This window comes from Schistocerca piceifrons, chromosome 2 (assembly GCF_021461385.2).
Source record: "Schistocerca piceifrons isolate TAMUIC-IGC-003096 chromosome 2, iqSchPice1.1, whole genome shotgun sequence".
NCBI classification, from domain to species: domain Eukaryota; kingdom Metazoa; phylum Arthropoda; class Insecta; order Orthoptera; family Acrididae; genus Schistocerca; species Schistocerca piceifrons.
This window is the reverse complement of record NC_060139.1, coordinates 659,673,713-659,680,310: the sequence shown is the minus strand read 5'-3', so window position 1 is coordinate 659,680,310 and position 6,598 is coordinate 659,673,713.

The following is a 6,598-nucleotide window of genomic DNA, read 5'->3' as shown; positions in this document are numbered from 1 at the left end:
TGTTACACACGTTCATTGTTTAAAAGGAGAATAAGAGGAAGCTGTTCTCGTTTAATGTGAGACGCAAGTGGAGTATTCGTCTGCACACAATTCATATCGTTTCCGAGAGCACTGCTTTAAGACGACAGATGTATTACATACCAATCTTCTGTTGTTTGATTTCCGGCTGCCCCCTCTCTGTCCTCTCGCCCCTCCCCCCTGTATTGTATTTCCTGGGGTGGTCATGAATTTTAAGTTTATAAGTGCCATGTGGTGATAGTTATTGTATGAATTGCTGGCGCAGTGCACCAAAAAGTAATCAAATGATTTGCGTTACGATGTATTACATGGACATTAGAGATTCTGTGTCTGAACTCTCTGTTCTTTGGCCGTCTTCTTCTGCTATTGGATTTGAAGAGAAAAGAATGACTGTCTGAAGTTCATCTTGCTGTAATTGTCTATGTAAGTTTAAAAACGAAGAAAAAATATAGTTGTTCATAAGTTAAGATTTATGTACAGGATTCAATAATGCGTTTTCTTCAACCTTGATTTCTTGGATAGAGGTGGCCTTAACGGAATGTTGACCATTGTTAGGCGCCATACTAGAAAATAATTACTAGTTTTCTTTCAGCTCATCTTCGAGACGTGCCGCCAGTTAGGCGGAATCTTTCAGATTCAACGATCTATGCAGCCGCCAAGAATAATTTAATATATTTCATTTTCATATTTTCTCAAGGTTGCGAGATAATATCCCAGGCAGAAAGGCCTGGTCACAGGATTCTAGTTCTAGAAAGAGATTTCATCTGCAAAAGTTTAGGCTTGTTATCTTATCTTGGTATTCGAGACGAAACCACGATCTTGACAGGTTGCATTACTTCATATTGAACTGACATACGAAATATAATCGGGTGCTATAAGCACATGAGTTTTAACCATACTTTTGATATACGTACATTGGGGAATATCTGTGACGATTCAAGAGAGAGGCAATTAATTATTTATAATCCCGTAACCACCTTGAGTGCTGAGCTAGTTTGCTGATTGTTGATCTGCGTCGGGCTAAATTAAAAATACATTACACTGTTCATAGTATTATTACTTATTTCGCTTTTGTTTTTACGTCACTTTATTAAAAGATATCAAAGCATGTATAATAAATTAAAAATTTTATTAAATTACATTACAACCCCCCCCCCCCCCAACTATCACCCCTCTAAGTCCACCTCATCGACCATTCCTCTCTCTGTCCATCGCCTCCTCCCTCCCTCTCTTCACCTCCTCCTCTTCCATTTCTCTGTCCGTTTCTCCCCAATCTGTGTCGATCTCATCCTTCGCCCTCTCTGTTTGTTCATCTTCTCCTCCCCCACCTTTCTCCACGTTATCACCCCCTCCCCAACACGAGGTTTGATGTTTCTGGTTCTTACCGATCCAGTAGTTCTTTTCAGACAGTAAGTAATATGTATAGCAAATTTGGTTGCAAACGATTGAGGGGTTTACGAGAAGCTTTTTACCCATGACTTCGCCTGCGTACGCACATGTCACATATATTTCACATATAATTAACACTTTTCACCTGTATCTCTAGCAAATTTTACGCTGTAGTTAAGTTTTCACGAATCTCAATGTTTATGACGTTATACTCCTGAAGTATATGTCGTACAATGATATAATTTTGCAGGTATATGTGAATACTGTGTGCAAAATGTCTCGCGAATACAGTTAGCAGTAAAGAAGTAATAAGTTGAAACGTCATACCTGATGCTGCAGTTTTACTGCATGAACAGCGAAAATGTAGTAAACGATAAACTTCCTTCTTTTCATCATTTTGTGAAGTGTTGTCAGCGAGAAAGTGTTACTTAAAGGTTTGAAATTGAGTGTAAAATTTGTTGCAAGTCACGAAGTGCTGTTATTCTAACATATTGGACGTAGAAAGACTATTTGCACATCGTGAGCTACACTGCTACCCCCGCTCCCCCTTCCCTTTGGTAGCTAGGTGGTTCTAAACCCTACAGATTCCTCTCCAGACAGGAAGTGATATGTGTACGAAGTGTCGTTGAAATTGGTCCAGTGGTTTAGGAGGCGTTGTGGAACATACATACGTGCATATACGCATAAATTTTTGTAATATGTATGGAGTGATGGTTTTCGTTTTACTGGCTATCGCCCGAATGAGTACCCACAATTCCGTGCGTGGGTTCCACTTCGGCTGTCGGTGTCTCGTCTCCTTAGTGTTTGCCTCGCAGAGGAAGAGGGAGCGCCTGCGGTGTGGTCACCGTGACTGTCAGCTCTTCCCTCTACCGCTTCATGAGTGGGTTTCAGACGTGACGCAATGTCCATTCCAGGCTTTCCTGTGAACTGTGCTTCTTTGCCACAGGAATCTGGGTTTGTAATTGGAGAGCGGGACAGATGATGAGATCATCAAGTACCTGATGTTGCGAACATTCGCCGTGTTAAGTAGGACAACATGCGCGAACATATAGCAGCATGACTAGAGAAAATTTTGAATCACGAAGCTGCCGAATATACATCCAATATATTTTACGCTAGCTTCGCGCTATTATAAAAACACACGAAATTCTGAATTTAAGTGAAGATATTTGAATCAAGGTGGCAACGCTCTCCTCCTTGGCGGTTCACTTTAACTTCGGGCTATTCCAAAAGGTATGTTACAACTTCAGTGTCATATAACTCGACTTGGCCGGCCGGAGTGGCCGTGCGGTTCTAGGCGCTACAGTCGGTCGCAGGTTCGAATCCTGCCTCGGGCATGGAAGTTTGTGATGTCCTTAGGTTAGTTAGGTTTAATTAGTTCTAAGTTCTAGGCGACTGATGACCTCAGAAGTTAAATCGCATAGTGCTCAGAGCCATTTGAACCATTTTTAACTCGACTTGTAATTAACTCAGACATACAAAGTAATAGTAAAGTTTGTTTGATGGACCAACTCAAAAACGGTTTGTTATATGTAAGGTAATGAATATATGTTTCGTCTTTCTGGGTAACAAGAGCAACATAACTGAAAAAAAAGTTTTTTTCTTTGTTATCGAAGGGTGGTAGGAGTACCATAAATGAATCAAAGAAAGGGGTCTACAACGGAAAAGAAGTCACATACCCAAGTTCATAGAAATCTCAGAAAGCCATACAGGAAACCACCACCCTCGCATGAACTTCATGGAAAGGGGAGCGTGGGTTTGAAGTACCATGTAGGTAGACCAAGGAAGACTCGGGGAGAATTCGATAGATTTTCCAGCATTCACCACTTAAGTCTGTTCGTAACATCAAAATACTACGAAAGCGTCTTCATCTGTTTCCATACAGATTACAGCTGTTACTACAAATCAGACATGATGATAAGCTAATGGTTTGTGACTTGAGGTCAAGAATAACTGCAGCTATTAAACAGTTTTTGTTAGAACAGATTTAGACCAGCTTCGAATATCGACTAGGTATTGTGCGTGCCACAAAGGGAGCGCGTGTAGAACTTAATTAAAGAACCAGCATAAAACTTATTGAGTTAGTGCAGCAAATAAATTTGAATTTTTTCTCTAAGTTAATTACAAGTTTGGGGATATAACATTGAAGTAGCGAGGTACCTGTTGGGACACCTTGTATTATGTCTGAGACAATGCACTGAATTACATACCGTGTTTATCATATTAAGCTGTTGATCACAAGGATTCAAAAAGTAAAAACAGGAAACATCAAGTATTAATAGTGCTATGTATTAGAAACAAATATGCCCGTTACCAGTTTCGAACCGACAGGTTCATCATCAGAATGCTGCCCATGTTTTATAATTTCAGTTAGCTCATGCTAGATACTGTCCGTGATGTTTCTGTGTGTGTGATTTTTTTCTTTTTTAATTATGACCACCAACAGCCGTTAGACAATGAACCTCTCAGTTCAGAAACGCTAATGATGCCATTTGTTCTTAATAAATAACATTATTAACGCTGGCTGGTTGCTACTTCTGCTTTCTATAAGAACTGAATTGAATCCTTACATACGAATGGCCTCCTTGTGTCAATTTTCAACAAACTGCCAAAATAAATGAGTACAATATATCATTAATAATGGAAAAAGATTCCATCGACTGCGACTTTCAAGGGAGTACACTTGCACTGCAATATTGTACTTATACGTTGTTTGTTGTTGTTGTTGTAGATGTAGTTGTGGTGGTGGTGGTGGTGGTGGTGGTGGTGGCGGCGGCGGCGGCGGCGGCGGTGGTCATCGTCGTCTTCGTCTTCACCGTTGTCATCTTTACTCCAGCCTGCTTTGTTGCAACTCCCCCCACTAGTCTGTCCTGTGCCAGCTTCTTCATCCTGCATATCCACGCTTCCGTCCATTACCAGGTGGGTAGTGGGTGAATCCTTTTTGCGTCAGGATGTGTCGTATCAACCGATCGATTCTTCCAGTGAAGTTGTGCTATTTTGTTTTCTCCGGTAAGATTCCGTGTCTCCTCGGTGGTTTATCGAATTAGCCAACTAATCCTTCCGTAGCATCAAATCTCCACGTTTCATTTCCGTTCAAACCGCACTACAGATGACATACTTGTTAACATTTAAATTTATATTCAAATGCTTTCATTGCTACTGGCGTCTGTATTTTGTGTCTTCTCTACTCCGACCAACCAGTTTCTGTGGTGTAGTGGTTATCATATTCGCCTAAGACGCAGAAGGTCCCCTATTCGATCAGGGTGGAAACAAATTATTTCTCTTCATGTACGACACTCTTTCCCATCCCCAGACACAGAAATGAAAATTTCTTACGAAATGCGAAATGACTGTGCATCAGTTTAATGGTCACGCATTGGGAGCTGAAGGTGCTTTCGTGACAAACTGCATTAGCTGCAAGGGCACTAAGCACAGACGACATAATAACGAGTGCTTCTATAGTTACGATGTATGAAGAAAACATCTTAATGTACACTATGCTTTACAGAAAACTTGAGGCCTTGCAATACGAAGTATACGTAGACAAGACAGTGAATATGCGCTGTTTCTATGTGCTTCGCCCTGTCGGTTGTTTCTCTGTAAACATCGATATGCATACCGTTTTCACAAGTTGTTGAAATATACTAAAAGTACATAAAAATATTATTTTTTCAGGATCTCTGTAGTGTTACTATGATTAACTAATGTCTTTTTTCATTAATTGTGTTGTAGATGAAAGTGAGCTTCAGCATTTTACAACCATCTTGTCCATGAGTGACTAGGCCTACAGTTAATTCGTTATGTGATTTCATGTGAAACATCTTATACCTTTTCGGAAACTTTGGAGATCTTCCTCACTTATGAACCACCAGGCTATTGACATCAGTTTGTTGTAGAATCGTAGAACATATTCTGAGCTCAAACGTAATGAGACACCTCGAATAGAATGACCTCTTCCATGACAACCAGCATGGATTCCGAAAATGTCGATCGCGTGAAACCCAACCTGCAAGTTTCTCAGGTGACTTATTGAAAGCTTTGGACCAAGGCAGTCAGGTAGATGCAGTATTTCTTGATTCCCGAAAAGCATTTGACTCGGTACTACATCTACGCTTACTATCAAAAGTACGGTCGAATAGGATATCAAGCGAAATTTATGACTGAACTGAGGATTCTGTTGTAGGGAAGACGCCGCAAGTTATCTTGGATGGAGAGTCACTGACTGATGTAGAAGTAACTTTGGCTGTGCGGGGGGAAGAGTATTGGGATCCTCGTTGTTCGTGTTGTATTTTAATGACCTTGTACACAATAGTAATTGCAGATGATGCAGTCATCTATAATGTGGAAGAAGATGCGTAAGTATTCAGTTAGATCTTTATAAGATTTCAAAGTGGTGCAAATATGGGCAACTTGCTTTAAATACAATTGTCCATTTCGCGAAACGTTTCCTATGACTATAGTATCTGTGAGGCACGGTTGGAATGGGTCAACTCATACAAATACGTGGGTGGAACACACTTCGTAAGGATATGAAATGGAATGATCACATAGGCTCAGTCATCGGTAAGGCAGATGGACGACTTAGGTTTATTGGTAGAATACTAGGGAAATGCAATCAGTCTACAAAAGGAGATTGCTTACAAACCACACAAGCGACCCATCCTAGAATTGCTCTTGTGTGTGGGAGGCATACCAAAACGGATTAACAGGAGATATTGATCCCGATTACCTGACCTTAATCCGTGTGACTTCTGGCTGTGGGGCTATCTGAAAGATGCGTTCTGTGTTCCGATTGAAGGCATGCATTGCGTAACGTATTCACACTTCGATCAGTTGTGGAACATGCTGTTTCTCGATTTCAACTTGTTGCAGTAAACGGTGGACAGCATATGAAACAAGTTTTGAGCCAGTCACACGGAAATTGATAATACGATTTGATTTTGATTGATGCTTTTTTGCGGTTTTTGGCCTCAGGACAATTAAAAACCGATTTTTCCTATTGGATGTGATATGACCTTGCCTTGGTGGATGGCTTACGTAACTAAGAGTATCATACATCTACACCCATACACACTGTCATTTCAGTTTGTTTAATGTCAAACATAGACCTTAGGCATTGCTGTATGATTCATTTGTCATTTGTAGTCGATCACTATTAAATTATGATGCTTACAGCGCCGTCTACTGCTAA